This window comes from Acinonyx jubatus, chromosome C1, assembly GCF_027475565.1.
Source record: "Acinonyx jubatus isolate Ajub_Pintada_27869175 chromosome C1, VMU_Ajub_asm_v1.0, whole genome shotgun sequence".
Taxonomy (NCBI): domain Eukaryota; kingdom Metazoa; phylum Chordata; class Mammalia; order Carnivora; family Felidae; genus Acinonyx; species Acinonyx jubatus.
Window position 1 is genome coordinate 20,889,786 of NC_069381.1, and position 18,660 is coordinate 20,908,445.

Genomic DNA, 18,660 nt, shown 5'->3' on the forward strand with positions numbered 1-18,660 from the left:
AAAGTACAAAAGTCTAAATATTTATAAGCTATAAATCACTCATATCCAAGTTCACGCACATCTCATGCATCAGCAGGTCCTCCCAGCACTGCAAGCCTGGGGGAAGTGGGGTGTGGGAGGGACACAGGCTCCAAGTGGGCATTTACACATGAATCCAAAAACTCCTTGCCTTGTGAGGAGGGCCTGACAGGAGGGGATCTGCAGTCGGCCTGCCCTGTGTCGACTTGGGCTCAGGTCATGATCTCGCGGTTTGTGAGTTCGAGCCCCGCATCAGGCTCTGGGTTGACAGCTCAGAGCCTGGAGCCTGCTTCCGATTCTGTGTCTCCTCCTGCTCTCTGCAACCCACCCCCCCTCCGTCCGCTCGCGCTCTGTGTCTCTCTGTCTCTCAATAACAAATAAACATTAAAAAAATTTTAAGAAAAGAAAGCAAATAAACTTAAAAATATATATATTAAATGCAAAACTCCTAGAAGAAAACGTAAGGAGAAATCTTCATAACACTGGAATGAGCACCAATTACTTGCATATGGCACCAGGACCACAAGAAACAAAAGCAAAAATAGACACCTGGGGCTACATCAAACTTGCAAAATGTCTATAGCAAAGGAAACAGTCAACAAAGAAAAAGGCAGCCTACAGAATGGTAGGAAATATTTGCAAACCTTACATTGGATAAGGGGTTAATATTCAGAATATAGAAAGAACTCTTACAACTCAATAACAACAACAAAATAATAATAACTGATTTTAAAATGGAGCCAAGGACTTCAGTAGAGTTTCTCCAAATATGCAAACGGCAAACAAGCACATGAAAATATGCTCAATGCCACTAATCATCAGGGAAACGCAAACGAGAACCTCAACGACATTATCACCTCACATTTGGCAGATGGCCACTATCAAAACGGCAGAAAATAACAAGTGTTAGTAAGGATTTGGAGACATTGGAATGCTTGTGTACTGTTGGTGGGAATATAGAATGATACAACCGCTATGGAAAACGGTACAAGTTTCCTCAGAAAATTAAAAATAGAACTACCATATGACTCAGAAATCTCACTTGGGTATAATTCCAAAAGAACTGAAAACAAGATCTTGGGCTCAGTCAGGTGTCCAACACTTGATTTCAGCTCAGGTCGTGATCTTACGGTTGTGAGATCGAGCCCCACATTGTGAGCCTGCTTAAGATTCTCTCTCTTTCTCTCTCTCTCTCTCTCTCTCTGTCCCTCTCCTCCAAGCTCTCACTCTTTCTCTCAAAAATAAAAAACAAAGGGGCGCCTGGGTGGCTCAGTCTGTTAAGCGTCCAACTTTGGCTCAGGTCATGATCTCGTGGTTTGTGAGTTCGAGCCCCGCGTCAGGCTCTGTGCTGACAGCTCAGAGCCTGGAACCTGCTTCGGATACTGTGTCTCCAGCTCTCTCTGCCCCTTCCCTGCTCATACTCTGTCTGTCTGTCTCTCTCTCTCAAAAACAAATAGACATTAAAAAAATTTTTAATAAAAAATAAAATTAAAAACAAAATTAAAACAAACACTTAAAAAAAAGAAAAGAAGAAAACAAGATCTTGAAGAAATATTTGCACACCCACGTTCATAGCAGTACTACTCACAATACCAACAGGTGGAAGCCACCCGAATGTTCATCGACAGATGAATGGGTAAACAAAATGTAATCTGTATGTACAATGTACTACTATACAGCCTAAATCCTAAGGCACCTGAGTGTCAGTTGGTTAAGCGTCCGACTTTGGCTCAGGTCATGATCCCATGATTCATGGGTTCAAGCCCTGTGTCGGGCTCTGTGCTGACGGCTCAGAGCCTGGAGGCTGCTTTGGATTCTGTGTCCCCCCCCCCCCCCCGCCTCTCCCCCACTCACTCTCTCTCTCCCTCAAAAATAAAAATTAAAAAAAAAATTTTAAATGGCAGATACCGAATGATTCCATTTATATGTAGTATCTAAAGTAATCAAACTCATAGGAACGGAAAACAGAATGGTGGTTGCCAGGGACTGAGGAAGGAGAAACAGGGAACTGTTTCTCAATGGGTGTAGAGTTTCAGTCAGGCAAGATAGAAAAGTTCTAGAGACCTGTTGTACAGTAATGTACATAGAGTTAATAACACTGTGATGTGTACTCAAAAATTATTAAGAAGGGAAGTTTATGTTATGTGTTTTTTACCACAATAAAAAAAATTTTTTTAATGGGCCCAAGCAATGGCAGATTTGAAAGTACATTGTATATTCTTAACTTGGAATCATAGGGCCCAGCTTTATGACCTACTGCTATATAACTTTGGCAAAACTGTTGACCATCTCTGGGCCCCATCTGTGGAATGGGACAATAACACATCTGCCTTATGGAGCTGTTGTAAGCATCCAGTGGGATAAAGGATACAAAGTGGAAAGAACAGTGATTAAGACTACAGACTCTGGGGGCGCCTGGGTGGCGACTTCGGCTCAGGTCATGATCTCTCGGCCCGTGAGTTCGAGCCCCGCGTCGGGCTCTGTGCCGACAGCTCAGAGCCCGGAGCCTGTTTCAGATTCTGTGTCTCCCTCTCTCTCTGCCCCTCCCCTGTTCATGCTCTGTCTCTCTCTGTCTCAAAAATAAATAAACATTAAAAAAAAATTAAAAAAAAAAAAAAGACTACAGACTCTGATCAGACAATCCTGGGTTCGAATTCTGCCTGTGTCTTGTCTCAGCTTGTGACCATCGTCAAGCACATCACCCTCTGAGCCTCAGGTCCTTCCCCTGTAAATGGAGCTGATGATATTCCAAGCACATATCTTCCCAGAGTGGTGTGAATATTCAATGAATAATATGTGTAACGTGCTTGGCACCATTCACGGTATTCACCGTCAACGGCTTTTCTGTTGTGACTGGGAACCAGACACATCTCGTTAAGGCAGCTGGTGGCAGTTGGCAAAATGCTGTCAGCTGATTCTTAAGATAATTAATTTAACCTCCAATGGGCCTCTCGTTACTCATCTGTCAAAATAAAAATAAGAAGTAGCAGAAGAAGAATGCCTAGTTCATAGTGTTGTTATAAGGATTAAATAGAAAATACCTGATTCATGATAAAAGCTCAAGGAATGTTGGCTATTGTCAGTCTTACTTCTCGACCCGCTCCCTCCCCCCTCCCCACAGAGTTAGAGGTTCCATAGAGGTTCCATGACACAACACATCAGACTGCATTACAATGGATGTTGGTTTCTTTTTCCTTTGGGTTGGGAATTCCCTGGGTTCAAGACTTCTGACATTTCACCAGTATGTACGGTAGGGTCTCCTCCACAGCGAACATTCAAGGAACATGTGCTAATACACACACACACACACACACACACACACACACAGAGTCACATTTTTGTCCTTCACCTTTCACTTCCAAAACCTCACCTACCAGCCTCAATCACTACCAGCCCTTAGATTCCCTGGGGTCTCTAAAACAAGATAGTTTAATCGTTTCCCTTCTGTGAGTCCTACTTTTCTCATGTAGAAAATGACAATGATACCAGCACTGACCTCACAGGATAGCCCTGAGGTTGAAGGCAGATAAACCTCTAACGTGCTTGGCATATAGTAAGTGCTCAGTAAGTAACTTACTTCTATTCTGACCTCCCCTGTTGCTTGACATTTGGGCCCTGGCCTGGCCATGCTGCCATACTCTTTAAAGAGTCCCCTTGTGGAGTGGTTTCACGACCATTTCTCCAAGAAGCAGAGGATTTGAAGAGGGAAATTAAGGGAGCAAGTGTCCTGAACTCTCGTGAATTCTGCGCTGGGCTCCCCACAGTTTTTAATTCAAGGAGTCCAGCACCATGCTGGGTACATTTATGGATGAATGAATGGAATTCTTTGTCCAGAAGAGGTCAGGGACAGGGTATAGGGCCCTAGAGGCGGGGCTGGTCTGGGTGCCAGATTTTCCCAATTTCCCTTCTCACAGAGGGCCCTTCCCTGACCCCAGGAATATATATTGTGCTGGTGAGACTCAGTCTCTGCTCAGCTGGTCTAAGACATCCTTGTGGAGTTGAGGGACCCTGAACCTGGCCTGGTTCTTTCTTTCTGACTCCCAAATGCCCAGAGGGTATATGTGAGTCCCCCTCCTTCCTCCTCGCTTCTGGGAAGTAGGCCAGGGCAGGGAGGAGGGAGTGAGATGTACTTCTCCTGTGGGCTTCCCCAGTGCTTCCGTTACACCAGGAATCCCACCAAAGGACTACGCCTCCCAGCCTGGGCGCTCCTGAGTCCTGCTGGTGCCCTCGTGGGTACCTGGGGCCTGGCCCAAGGGAAAACATAGGGTACAGGGCATAGGCCTCAAGGTCACACAGACCAGGATCGTCATCGGGTCTGTTCTTTCCTAGTTGTGGTTTGGCTCTCAGGGCCTCCTCCCTTTCTTCATTTGCAAAAGGGTGATAATAAAGCCTTCCTCAGCAGGTCGTTGTAAGAACAGAATGAAGCAATCTACACAAGTGGTGATTGCTCAGTAACTGTGAGCTCCTCCCCAGCCCTCAGAAAATGCTTATTGAATGAATGAATGAATGAATGAGTGAACAAATCAGCCATGCGCCAAACCGGCAGCAACCAGGGGTAGCTGAAGAGACATCGCAGGACTTGGATCTGGACCCTGGACTCTGGCCTCAGCCACACCTCCCACCACCTTGAGTCTCTTCCCTGCTCTGAGCCTTGTGATATGTATCTAAAAAGTGGTGGGGGCAGGGGCAACCTCAAGCATTGTTGTAAAAAGAAAGTAAGATGGTTAGGAGTGATAAAGCGTTCAGAAACAGTAAAGCACTTGATAAATTAAAATGGACTTTATGAACTATAAAGGGGCCCGCACAGACGTTTGATGTGCTTCTCCCATCAGCCAACTGAGCTTAGCACCAAAAGCAGACCCTAAGTAAGGGCCCCCCTCCTGCAGAACTGAGGAGGTGGGGAGGGATTGCGAATGGTAGTCTTCCCCTCATATAGTCTCTCTCTCTCTCTCTCTCTCTCTCTGGATCCTCTTTGGCTGAAGACACAAAGGAAGAAAGGTACACCAACCTTGCTGCTGGTTTGCTTAGCGATTCCGCTTCTGGGAACTGCTGGGTTGTACCAGACCCCCCTGCAGGTTGCTCATGCCACAGACACATGCGACTGTAGCCAGAGCCAACTCCCCAGGCCACATCACACAACCACAGGCACGCGTGCACACACAAAGATTCACCAGAGACTTCTCTCCCCTCCCACCATGCTGCCAAGGAACCCAGTGGTGACTGGTCAGAGAGGTGGCTGGGCTGCGGACCCAGCATTTGCCCTTCTGGGAATGGGCTCCATCCCTACCCCCGACACACTGCCACGGGACCAGTCAGGGAGTGCTCCCATGGCATGGCTCAGCTGGTGGCCCCTCCTGAGCCAACCCTCACGGGGCTGGGGGAGATAGGGAGTAGGAGGGGCTGCTACGGACAAAGAGGAGAACCCCCTTCTCCTCACAGGCCTAGGGTGCAGAGTTGGGAGTCTGACTGTAAAAGGACAGTCAGACAGGATCCCAGACTTTCATCACACCCCTTCCCACCCCAATACCAATCAGGAGCAGAAACTCCATCCTGGAGGCTCATTTTGTCACTAATGCCATAGGCTATATAATTCCTTGCCCAAACCTTCATTGGACAGATAGGAAAACTGAGGCCCAGAAAAGAGAAAAGATTTGCCCTAGGTGACAACAGGATCGGGGGCAGAACTGGGGCCAGATGCTGGGCCTCCGGCTTGCTGTCCTTCCTAAGTACGACATGGTACTTTATCACTCATCTATTCATTCATATTCTAAGATTATACTACTCACCAAACTCTGGGCGAAGGGTAAGGATAAGACAATGAACAAAAATTCCTCATCTGTAAGGCATTTAGAGTAAGGATTATGGTGTCAGCAGTAACACACTGGTTCATTTTTGTGCAGCATGTTACGACTGACAAAGCATTTTCCCACCCAGCCTCTTACTTTATCCTCCTCCACAAACCCAAAGGTCAGTACTCTGAACCCCAATCTACAAAGGAGGAAAGTGACGCTCCTGAGTTGCCCAAGGTCCCAATCTGTAAACAACAGCTAAAGTCAAAATCCTGGCTGCCCACCCCAGGCCCAGGGCCATTTTCTTCATGGCCAGAGCAGACTTCTTTCTTTGGCTGGGCACCTAAAGGCAGGGACATCTTTCTCTTTACACACACACACACGCACGCCAAGTATCTGGAACACAGCTGCATATTCAATCAGAGCAAATTCAGAGCTGCCTGAATGCTTACAGAGAGATTCTACTGGTTCCCTCATCCTTCACAGATGAGCAAGTGTCTGGACAACAACCCCAGTTCTACCAAGCCCATCTCTGGACCTCCCGCCAGCAAAGGACAAGGGGAGACCGGCTTGTGCCCTGTCCCTACCACCTGGGACCTGTTGTGGGAAACCGGTTGTGAGCCAGGCCCTCTGTACAAATAACCTGGGTCTCTTCATCATCCCCCAGGAATGCCTAGAAGCTCGTGAGTTCCTAAATGCCCAGCCCTGTAACATGCCCTCTACGTCTCCAGACATTCCCACTGGGGAGACAGCATCGTCCCCATTCAACAAGGCAGGAAACTGCAGGGAGGCAGCACCACCTGCCCAAGGTCACACAGCTAGTCAAGTAGATGGCATCTGGCTCTCTGAGACCTAGACAGCTCCCTGTCATCACCATTATCAGCTCCCAGTGAGGTCTCTGAGGTCACTTCAGCACTGCCTTGGCCTCAGACAACCAAAGAAGGGAGCTGGATCTCCTGGCAAGTTTGGTCACGAAGAATCCTTTCTAAACACGACCAAGACTCTGGGCCCGAGGAAGATGCTGAAACACCCGTTTGCTTAGGCACAGGCTAGGGGCAGGACCTCAGTCTCCCGAGTACATTTTCACGTGCCTCCCCCTTGCTCAACCACAGCGGGGACCCCACCCCCCTTACCTGTATCAGGAACAGTGGCTGCAGCAGCGGAATCTGAGCGTCTATCTGTAGACCCAGCCTCTGTGCTATCTGGAAATTGCAGAAGTGAGGAAACAGAACACACCATTGCCAAGTCACCCCCCGGAGGAAATACTGTGACCCTGGGGCTCCTCCAACAGATGGTATAGGAACCTCCACGCAGGGTCACTGGGCCCCGGCCACTGCTCAGAGGGTTGTCACAGAGCCAGGGGCAGGGTGGGGCATGGGCAGTGACCAGCATGCCAGGCAGCTGGGATAAGAGAGAGAAAACAGAAAGTGAGAGAGCATACTCTTAGGAGAGAGAGAAACAGCATGAGAGCGAGGAAGAGAGAAGTGAGTGACCAAGCAAACGGGAGAGGGAGAGAGGGGGGACAACCAGGAAAGAAGTGAGAGATGGGAGGAGAGAGGCACACAGAGAAAGGCAGACGGATGTAAACAGACAGAGAGCGTGAGAGGAATGAGGAGACACGAGGGCAGGAACCAAGGGAATTAAAGGAGAACGTGATGAGACAGACAGTGAGCGTGTTCCTGGTGCCCATGCGTGCACATCTGCGTGTCTGTGGATGGGTGTGAGGGAAAAAATGAAAGAAAGGTGGAGAGGGAGAGACAGCTAGAACACGAAGAGGGAGAAGGGAGGAGCTCATGAGCGCTGCCGTGGTCAGTGGCGTGACTGGGCTGGGCATCGCTGGTCACCAAGAAGCACCAAGCCCGAGGAACCCATGGGGACAGCGTGCTGAGGGGCTGTAGGAGGGAGCAGGCGCCCCAAGACCCTGAGCAGGAGTTTGGCACCGTGCCAGGTCATGGGAGTGAGTGAGGGTGAATAGGTGTGGGCAACAGACTGGGGGAACGCAGATGAGTTTGTGAATGTGAGTGCGTGCGTGCTCGTGTACCTGTGTGCGTGAGAAAGTCAGTTGGGTGGAAGCTTTGTGTGGATGTAAGTGAGAGATGAGCCAGCGCTCCCTGCCTCAGTTTCCAGTCCATTTACCCACTCATTCATTCAATCAGGAAATTACTAAGTACGCCCAGGCACCAGGCACTGTAGAAGACCCTACCTACAAAAACAAGGTGCTCACGTATCAGCCAAATATAACACCCTCCTACACAGAGAGGGAAGCAGGCCTAGACGGGACTAGGGTCCCAAAGCGAGGCAGGTGCAAAGCAGAGCCAGCAGAGGATCCTGCCTCGCCATTCAGGATCCAGCCTCAGGTCCGCACGGCGTGACTGGGCTAGCTTCCTCCTGCCGACTGGGACCCTGCAACTGTACCTTATCAAAGCCACAAATGCATCTCAAAGGATAAATCGCTTTTAACGTGTGCCTCAGCCCTGAAGAACTAGAGCCAAAAGTCTGCCCCTGCCCCAGCTCCACCCCCATCACACACAGGCAGACACGTTCACACCTCTCCCATATATAAGCCTTGCACGCTCACGTACCCTCAATGCACACTATCGTGCAGACGCCAACTTACAATCACATCCCTCCACTCCCATGTGCACTCAGACACTCAGGTGCCTAGGTCTGTCATCCCTCACTCATACCTGCCCGGTTACGTCTTTCCTCATGCCCATTCACGTACGCTTCACATTCACCCGCCACACTCACTCGCCTCACATCCCAGCATGCGGTCCAGGCCTCCTGTTAGGAACTTTGAAGAGGCCCCGTTTGGCCATCCCTCCCCAGCTCCCATAGAGGCATCTTGAGTCTTGAGTGCCCTGAGACACAAGAGACCATGGTCTACTCACTGCATTGCCAAAGCCCTAGCTCTGCTCCCCAACTCAGATCCTCTTTCCCTGAAGTGGCTTCACCTTCTCAGCCATCCTCCATCCCCCACACGCCATGAGAGACAACAGCCCGGAAGGACCTCCAGGATCAACCAGCCCCACCCCTCCCACCATCTGACCACAGACTCTAATTTGTGTCAAATTGGATTTGACTCTGGATTTGTGTCAAATCCAGAACTATTTGGCTCGGCCATGTTTTTCAACAGTCCTTTATTCGTGTTCTTGTGATAGATGTTTCAGGACCTCTTTTGACATGATCAATAAGCAGGGTAGGTAGGCAGGTAGGTAGGTAACATTTTATTCCTCATTTTTTCTCACACCCACATCCATTGTGTTAGCAAATTTGGTCGGTTCTACATATAAACCTGAATCTAATCAAGCCTCGGGGAACACTAGGTAAGGGTATTTGGGACCTGTGTGTACTATCGTTTTTTGGGTTTTTTTTAAGTAATCTCTACACCCAACGCGGGGCTCAAACTCACAACCCCGAGAGCAATAGCCGCACACTCCACCAACCGAGCCAGCCTTATACCCCCTCTGTGTACTATCTTTGCAACTTCCCATGAATCTACGATTATTTCAAAATTTTTTTTTAATGTTTATTTATTTTGAGGGAGAGAGAGACAGAGTGTGAGAAAGGGAGGGTCAGAGAGAGAGGGAGACACAGAATCCGAAGAAGGCTCCAGGCTCTGAGCTGTTAGCATGGAGCCCAACGCGGGGCTCGAACTCATGAACCATGAGCTCATGACCTGAGCCAAAGCTGGACGCTCAACCGACTGAGCCACCCAGGCACCCCAAATCTACGATTATTTCCAAATAAAGGGTTAAAAATAATAACTAAAAATCCACACAAAAGAACACAGTGGAAAGGGACTCAAGAGGAGCGTGCTTAAAGAACCATATATCAGGGTACTGAAAAGAGATGCACACTCAAATGGGCAATCTGAGGGAAAAGGGACCACTTAAAGAGGTGAGGGCAGGGCTAGAGAACCCAAAGGAACCCTGTAGTACTCCAAGGCTCCCAAGAGTGGGTGCCTTCACCATCCGAAAGGCTGGAGAGGGAGAAGTTCTGGAACCCAAGGGTAGCTATTTGGAGAGGGCTGCCAGGCAGGAGCTGTGGCCTTGGGTAAGAAGTTGCGGTAATCCCCCGATGACTGATCTCTTGCCAGTGCCTCCCCTTGGACTCCCCCGGAGTCCAACCAGAAGCAAGGGATAAGGGTAACGTAGTCCATACAAATCAGCCTCCGGAGGCACAGAGTGGGGTGGAGAAGCAAGATCTAGAGGGCAAAACAGAAGATATCCAGGACAGACAGATCTGAGAAAATCAGGGAGAATTTAACATGGACAGAATTTTAGATGATTCTAAGGAATTATTGTTAATTTTATTAAGTGATAATGGTGGTGTGGTTATATAAGAAACTATTCATATATGTGGAAATCTTTGGAAATGAAGTTACAGGGAATTGCTTTAAAATATTACAGCAAAATAAGGAGAAGAGAGGAAGGAAGGGGAATGGGAAGGATGGAATGGGGGAAAGAGAGAGGAGAAGGAAGGATGGAAAAAGGGAAGGAAGGAAGGAAGGAAGGGACAGTGGGAAGGAGGGAGGGAAGAAGGGAAGGAGGAAGGAAGGAAGGAAAGGACAGTGGGAAGAAGGGAGAGAATAAGGGAAGGAGGAAGGAAGGAAGGAAGGAAGGAAGGAAGGAAGGAAGGAAGGAAGGAAGGGAGGGAGGGAGGGAGGGAGGGAAATAATGCGGCAAAATATTGAATCTAGGTAATGGGTGTTGAAGCGGGCTGAATAATGACCCTCAAAGGTATCAGGTCCTAATCCTTGGAACATGTAACTGTTACTTTATATGCCAAAGATTTTTCAGGTGTTGTTAAATTAATGCTCCTGAGATGGGGAGATCATCCTGAATAATCCAAATGAGCCTTAATACAATCACAAGTATCTGTATAAGAAAGAAGCTAAGGGAAATTTGATTACAGACTGAAGAGAAGGCAAGGCGGCCACAGAGGCGGGGTGACATGGCCACAAGCCAGGAATGCTGGTAGCCACCAGGCACTGGAAAACAGATTCAGTCCTAGAGCCTCTGCAGGGAACACACAGCCCTGCTGACTCCCTACCCATTGATAGATTTTGGACTTCTGGCCTCTAGAACTGTTAAGAGAATAAACGTGTGTTTATTGCGGTCATTTGTGACAGCAGCTACAGGAAATGAATACAGGTATATAGAGACTTATTTTACTCTTCCCTCTCTTTTTGTGTCTGTTTAAAAACCTTTCTAATAAAGTTGGTGTGGCACACAGCCAAATCATAACGCTACCTACGAAGTAGTGTTGCCAAGGAAATAGAATCAGCAAGTTCAACCACCAGTTTACTGGAAACACAGAAAAGGACCGGATTATAGGGATACACTCAGCAAACTCAGACAAGAGAAAATGTAAACGACCTGGCCTCCTCAACAAATACATATTTTTAGTTTTATTTATTTATTTTGAGAGAGAGAATGATCAGGGGAGGGGAAGAGAGAAAGGGAGAGAGAGGATCCCAAGCAGGCTCCGCACTGTCAGCAACGCCCAATGCGGGGCTCAAACTCACGAACTGTGAGATCATGACCTGAGCTGAAATCAAGAGTCAGACACCTAACCGACTAAGCCACCCAGGCAGCCCTAAATACATTTAACTTAAACTTTAAATGATAAATAGATAGATAGATGATAGATGATAGATAGATAGATAGATAGACAGATAGATAGATAGATAAATGATAAATAGACAGATGTATATAGATGGATGGATGGATCCAAAATCTGACCACTTTGAACCATCTCCAGTGCTTTGGCCCTGGTCCAAGCCACCATCATCCCTCACTAGATGTAGCCCCTCACTGGTCTCCCTTCCACCCTTGCACCCCCTTTAATCTGTTCTCAATACGGCTGTGCAGTTGAACCTTTATACATCAGTCAGATCACATCCTTTCTCCGCTCAAGGAGGAAGGGCCCTGTAAGGCTTGACCTCATCTCCTACTTCTTTCTCCCCACCTTTTAGTCACACTGGCCCTTCTCCTCCACCTCAACACACTGGGCACATTCCTGCTTGGAGCTTTTGCACCTCCTGTGCTCTCTGCCTAGAACATTCTTCCCCAGACACTCAGAGTTATTCAAATGCCACTTTCTCAGTGAGGACTTTCCTGATAACCCCAATAAATTGCAGCCATCCCCCAGCATGCCCTAGGCCCCTACCCTGCTTTCTTTTCCTCCACAGCACTTATCTAACACACCATATATTTTAGTTGTTTACTTTACTCATTATCTGACTTTCAACTAAATTGTAAGTTCCTTGAGAGCAGGAATTTATTTGTAGATACTGATGCAAATCATCGGCAATTCATTAGGGAAAAAATAATAATAAAATTAGATCCTTATCTCACACTATGTCCAGAATTAAATTCCAACTGGCATAAAGACCTAATTATGAAAAGCAAAATACGAAGAGTTTTGGGGGAAAAAAGTAGAGGAAAATATCTTTATGATATAAGGGTCAAGGAAAATTTTTTTTAATTAAGACATAGAAATTATAAATAACAAAGAAAAGTTGGATAAATCTGACCACATAAAGCTTAAAACTGTGTACATCAAAACAAAACAAAACTGTGTACATCAAAAGATATGATAAAAAGAGGAAGACACAAGTCACAGACCAGTAGAAAATATTTGCAATACATGTAACAAAGGATTTTCAAGCATAATATAATATAAATTCCTTCAAATCAGTAACTTAGAGACAAGACCAATAGAAAAATGGGTCAAGAAAGGAGGAGGCAATTGACAGAAGAAAAAGCCTGAATGGCTACGAAACATAAAATATAATCAGCAGGAGTAACTAGGTGGCTCAGTCAATTAAGCGTCTGACTTCGGCTCCGCTCATGATCGCATAGTTCATGACTTTGGGCCCTGCATCGGGCTCTGCACTGAGAGTGAGGAGCCCACGTGGGATTCTCTCTCTCTCTCCCTCTCTCTGACTGTCCCCCATGCACGTGGGCATGCATGTGAGTGCCCCCCCCTCTCTAAATAGATGAAAAAACTTTAAAAATATATATATGATCAGCATTTCAGGCAATCAGGAGTTCAGATTAAAACAACCAACCACCAGATTGGAAAAAATTAAAGTCTGCCAATTCCAAGTATCAGGGAGGATGTAGAACAACGGAAACTCTGATTGTGCTGCTAAAAAGATAGTACAAAAGGCACTACATCTTGGAAATTGACTTTATAATAAAGTTGAAAATATGCACATCCTTCCTAGGTATACACCAGAAATATTAATATTTCCTGTATACAAGGAAACGTATATTTGCACGTTTTCGCGATACAATCCTGTGCATATGTTAAAGTGAACAGAGCCACATATAACAACACGAACAATAAACGAATAAAGCAAGGATAAATACAGCATGATACCATTTCTTAAAACTATGACTGCCGGTGGACACAATACATATGCATTGATATAGAAAAACAAATTCAGGATATGATTATCTCTGGGGAGGGAGGGAGAGAGCAGGACTGGTGAGGTACACAGGGGGCTATTACACCTGTATGTTCTGTTTAATTGGTGGCAGGTGCAAAGGTGTTTGTCATATTTATGCATACAAGTCAAGAAACATGCCCCATCATATGTGGAGATTTACCGGAAGGTTACAGCAATTAAGACAGATGTTATAAGCACACAGGCAGATAATTAGTGCCAATGAACAGACTAGAGAAAGAGTCTCTGGAGGCAGGGATTACCACAAAACCAGAGACCTCTGGGAGCCAAAAAGTAACTTGGGCAGTATGTTCCTGCTGAGACCCCTTTCTGGGATGCCAGCCCTCATGCCCGGTGGCCCTGAATTCTCCTTCCTCCTCACTATAACCTCAGTTTCTCTCTCTGCTTCTCTCTGGCTCTCCTGAGCACGTGCGCCATCTCTATTCTCCCTCAGACTTTGGGAGTTGGAGTCCCACCCTGCCATTCAACAACTGGGCCGCCCGAGCCTCAGATTCTTCATCTATAAAGAGAGGACGGCACCACTAGGCTCACACAGGGATCAGGTCTGCTAAGGACAGACATGTATGGGCAGCTAGTCCCCATTCTCCTCTTTCCTCTTCCTCCTCTTCCCCCATGTCCTCTCCTTCCCTGGTCAGGCTGAGTCCCACCTGCTCTCACTCTCCAACCTGGGCCTACCTGCAACAGCACACCCGCTCCCCTCCCCCGGAAGGCCTCACCGCCTCACCACACACCTTGCACTGGATCTGAAAGGAAGCCTCAGGGGGGGTGGCCAGGGCCCTCAAGGGTTCAATCTATTGAATCTTGAACTTGCTTATTTGCTACCTCTTTAAAATATAGAAAAAAATTCATTAAAAATAAAAAGAAGTAGACTCTGGGGTCAGACTTACCTATGTCTAAATTCCGTTGTTTTCTCCTGGCTGTGGGATATTGGGCAAGTTTCTTAACCTCTCTGAGCCTATTTATATCAAAACATAGCTTTAAAACAAGAATAATAGTATATACTTCATAAAGGAAGTGCATAATGAAATAATGCTTGTAAAAGCATTGGGTATGATCTTTGACCCACAGTGGTCATGTGATGAATGCTAGCTAGCTTTTTTTTTTTTTTTTTTTTTTTTTTAATACCAGCTTCTGCGGAGTCCCAGGGTCATCAGGAAGCAGCACTCAGACAGCTAGGACAGTGGCCTCTCCCATCATGCTCCATGATGTGGCCAGGACCCCTAGCATTTTTTTCCCACCCCACTCATCCCCTCCACGATGCACAAGCAGGACCCATGGTAGAAAGTTAAAAGTGGGGACGGTCCCAGCCCCTGTTCCAGCTAAGCAGCAGCACCCAAACGTCCTGGGGACCTGTCTGGGGATGACGAGAGTTTCTGTGATATGTACATGTGGTTGCATTGATGTGTGTGTTCGTGTGTGTAGGAGGGATGTTTGTGTGTCTGTGTGGAGTAGGTTTCTTTGTAGCAAGAGAGCAGGGGGTCTTTCGCCTCTGGGCTTGTTGTGTCCTGCAAGGATTCACATGTCGTGTCTGCCAGTGCTGACGTCTCCGTTGTGTGTCTGCAAAGATGTGTGTTGCATCCTGTGGGCAACAATATACATCATATGAGGGGCAACTGTCAATTGTGACACTTTGCATATTGTGCGTAGTGAAGGGTCATGGGTTCTATCAGTAGCTGTGTGTTACATTATTTGTGAAGGGCCATGAACTAGGTCTGTGGGTGATGAGGGTCTGTTCTGTGTGATATGTGTGAATGCTACATCTGTTGACGATTGGGTGTTAAATGTCTACGAGGAGTGAAAGGATGTGTGCTGTGTGGTGACAAAAGAAAGTTGTGTGTTTATTGGGGATGTGCCGGTGGGAGAAAAGTCAGGCATAACCAAGCTCTGCGGACCCCTCCAGAGCCTGAACACCCTCACAGATTCCACGGGGCAGCCAGACAAAGCAGGCAAACCTGGCCCTCTCACCCAGGTCACCAGGCTCTTACCTGAGAAACAGCAGAAACGGTGGTCTAGGGGGTGACAACAAAGCTGAGGAAAAGATGGAGGGCACTGAAAGCATGTTTCCTGGTCGGTTTCTCGGAGAACCCAGGAAGTGGGGTAGAGAGTAGGGAGGAAGCAGAAGACAGGCCTAGACCTAAGTACGTGACTCACTTTACGCTCCAATCCCCATTCAACAGCTGAATAAAGAATTAGGGGAGGCCTGCCTGCAGGCTCCGCTGGGCAGGGCATAATGCAAGGAAGACAACTCCTTGGGTGGGGCCCCAACCCCAAAGACACTGGGAATACCCACGTCTAGCCAGGGAATCTCTCTGTATGTCAGCTCAGCCAACAACATGGGGCTGGTCCATCCGATGTGGAGCGCCTCTGGGAGTAAGGGTTGGGCTTGGGCTGGCAGAGAAGGAATTGGGTCCCTTGACTGTCCCCTGACCTCCATGCCTTTATTCATGCTTCCCTCGCTCTCTCTGCCTGGCTGCCTCCTGATCACTCTTTAAGACTGCTCTGGGGGCACCTGGGTGGCTCAGTGGGTTGAGCATCCATCTCTGGCTCGGGTCATGATCTCATGGTTTGTGAGTTTGAGCCCCACATCAGGCTCACTGCTGTCAGTGCAGGGCCCGCTTCTGATCCTCTGTCCCCCTCTCTCTCTGCTCCTCCCCCACCACTCCCCGACTCGTGCCCTCTCAAAAATAAGTAAACCTTAAAAGGAAAAAAAAAAAAAAAAGATCCAGCTGCCTCTCCTCAACCTGAATCCATCATAGTTTTCAGGGAGACCAGAGACTGTCTTTTCACCAAGCTTCCCAGGTGTTCTCAATTCTCTGCTCTTTCACTGAGTGGCTTAGAGCAGTCACACCGGACAAGAGGGCCAAGGATCACTACCCACTGTGCACAGCCCTGTGCCAGGCATCTGTTTTCCCTGATCTCCTTAACCCTCAGGGCAACAAGTTTAAGAGAAGAGGAAGCAGAGGCTCGGAGAAGGTTCAAGGCAACAGTCTCTGATGCCAAATGCGGGCCTGTTGCCTCCACTTACAAGGTTGGTTCTTTTTTTTTTTTTAACGTTTATTTATTTTTGAGACAGGAGTGACACAGCACGAGCAGGCGAGGGGCAGAGAGAGAGGGAGACACAGAATCCGAAGTGGGCTCCAGGCTCTGAGCAGTCAGCACAGGGCCCGACTCGGGGCTCGAACTCACAAGCTGTGAGATCATGACCTGAGCTGAAGTCGGATGCCCAACCCACTGAGCCACCCAGGCACCTCGGTTCTTTTTACAATAAACAGAATCTCACTAGAATTCATAGGACAGGAATGAAGAAAGTATTTTTACCCTCCTTTTACCAAAGAGGAGGAAGCTAAAGCCCAGAAGGGGGAAGTGGGGTGCCAGGATTTACAAAGCTTAGTGGAAGAGCAGACACTTGATAAGGTGGCTCCAAGCCCTTTCTGTGCTCATGCGTCATCACTCAGGGTCAGACGTCGCCATGTTTCTCAGGTGCATGAGAAGCACGGACAACTTCAGCAAGGGGGTAGATGAACCAGATTGCACCAGGATGGATGGGGGAGGGGGGAGGGGGAGGGACGGACCAGAGAGGCAAATCCTGCTTCACTGAACTTCCACCCTCAGTGCAGGCCCGGACTCATCCTCAGCCTCCCACGCTCTTACTCCTCCCTCCACTGGGGCCCTAGGGAAGCGAGAGGGGCCAGGAGGCGGGGCCTGGCTGAGGCCACAGCCACTGGGGTGAGGTGCGGTGGGGTGGGGTGGGAGCGTTTAGGTGACTGGACCACCAAAGGCAATGATTGACGCTTTAGGTGGTCACACTTCCTCTTAAAAGGGACTCTTCCCAGTCTACACATCCGGAAGCTGAGGCTCAGAGTTGAACCCCAAATGCCAGATTTCTAACCGTGCCTGTCTGGCTCCTCCGTTTCCCCTCTGCCCTAGGTGGTCCCACAGGCAGCAGTGACCTGCACAGTGGGGGAGGTGGGGGCAGTGGCTCTTTGCTCCCTTTTTCACAGCAAACCACAGGAGCGAAGTGCCTCAGCTGGTCTTTCATTCTCTCCGGGCCCTGCCGCTCCTCCAGTGAGCCTTTCCTGCCCAAAGACGCTCTTGACCTGCTCACAGATGAAGAGGCTGGAGAAGCTGTCACAGCCACAGCCCTGCCCTGGAGGCATCTTGGCTAACACTGTCTCTATCCAATGCCCAAAGCACTCCCCTCTGGGTGGGTGGGGGGTCATCACTGAAACAATTGCTCTGAACATGCTTATGGGAATGGGCTGGGATCTTGGCAGATCTTCCAGTGGGTCTGTGGCTACAATGTGCCAGAAAGGAAATGGGAAGGCTTTAGTCCATCTGGGAAAATAGGATGTCATGGCTGAAACCCAAATTTCTTAATATGACTTTCTGATGTCCCTGGTCTCACTTCACCTCACTTCTGTTTCCAAGCATGGCATCAGTTACCTCTGGGTCTTTGCACACACCGTTCCCTCCAACTGAAACATCTTTCAAGTCCCACCCGACCTGTGACGGAAACTTAGTGGTCCCTCACAGTCAATCTCCCTTACTTCCTTCCTTGCCAACAAAACTTTCCTAGAAATAGTAGGTGTTCAGCCCCAAGGGACAAGACCTGGTCTGTGGCCTGCCCATTCTCCCTTGCTGTTTTTCCACATTTACTGTTAGAGGCGGCCACGTGGCCCATCTTCTAGAAAACGACATCTTTTAGGGAAATTTTTGCTTCCTGGATGACTTCTTTCTGCTTGGCAACTGGAATGAGGCGTGGAGCTACATATTCTTCTATGAAGATTCTGCGACAATAAGATGACAAGCCCTGCTGAGAGGATGGAGGGGAAGCGTAGTAAGAGCCTGGTTCCTTGGTAGCACTCTTGAGCCCGGTACTGAAACTGCCGGCCGTCAGACTTCCGTGAGCAAAATATACCCCTATTTGTTTATGCTAGTTATTCTTTTCAGCTGAAAACATTCCTGATGCATCAGCCTCTGGGTTCCAACTTTAAAACATCACTTCCTCTAGGAAACATGCCTTTGCTCAAGCACAGGATCAAGGGACCCCTCCTGCGTCCTTGAGCAGTGGACGCATTGTACCTCTCATGATCTTTGCAGTCGCCCGCTCATCCATGTGCCCCAGCAGACTGTGGTAGGCAGCAGGGCCCCATGGTGTTCACCATTCTATTCCTAAGCCAGCATATCTGTCGAATGCGTAAGACTGGGCCTGGCCCTCACAAGCCTGCAAAAACAGCTGAAGTATGACAACGGCATAACCCCTAAGGCAGGCGTGGGAATTTACACACACATCCTGGAAAGAGACGGGTAGCACTTTGCCTGTAGAAGAGATGGCTGCTGTCCCCTGCACAGGACAGTCTGCATCACCTCATG

General features: G+C 48.2%; 1 protein-coding gene across 3 annotated transcripts in view; it reads right to left on the reverse strand.

The window, feature by feature from the left end:
• Positions 1–14,380, reverse strand: part of PTAFR (platelet activating factor receptor) — a 30,755-nt gene extending 16,375 nt beyond the window's left edge. Inside the window, exons 1-2 of one of the 3 annotated variants that reach the window (XM_053209905.1) lie at positions 14,175–14,380; positions 6,941–7,009 (exon numbers count right to left, since the gene is read on the reverse strand). The gene's annotated coding sequence lies outside the window, so the exon portion shown is untranslated. Of the gene's footprint in view, positions 1–6,940; positions 7,617–14,174 lie in introns of those variants that run through there. The other 2 variants (XM_015075056.3, XM_027059919.2) reach the window with 2 other exon arrangements.
• Between the last annotated feature and the right edge of the window lie 4,280 nt (positions 14,381–18,660).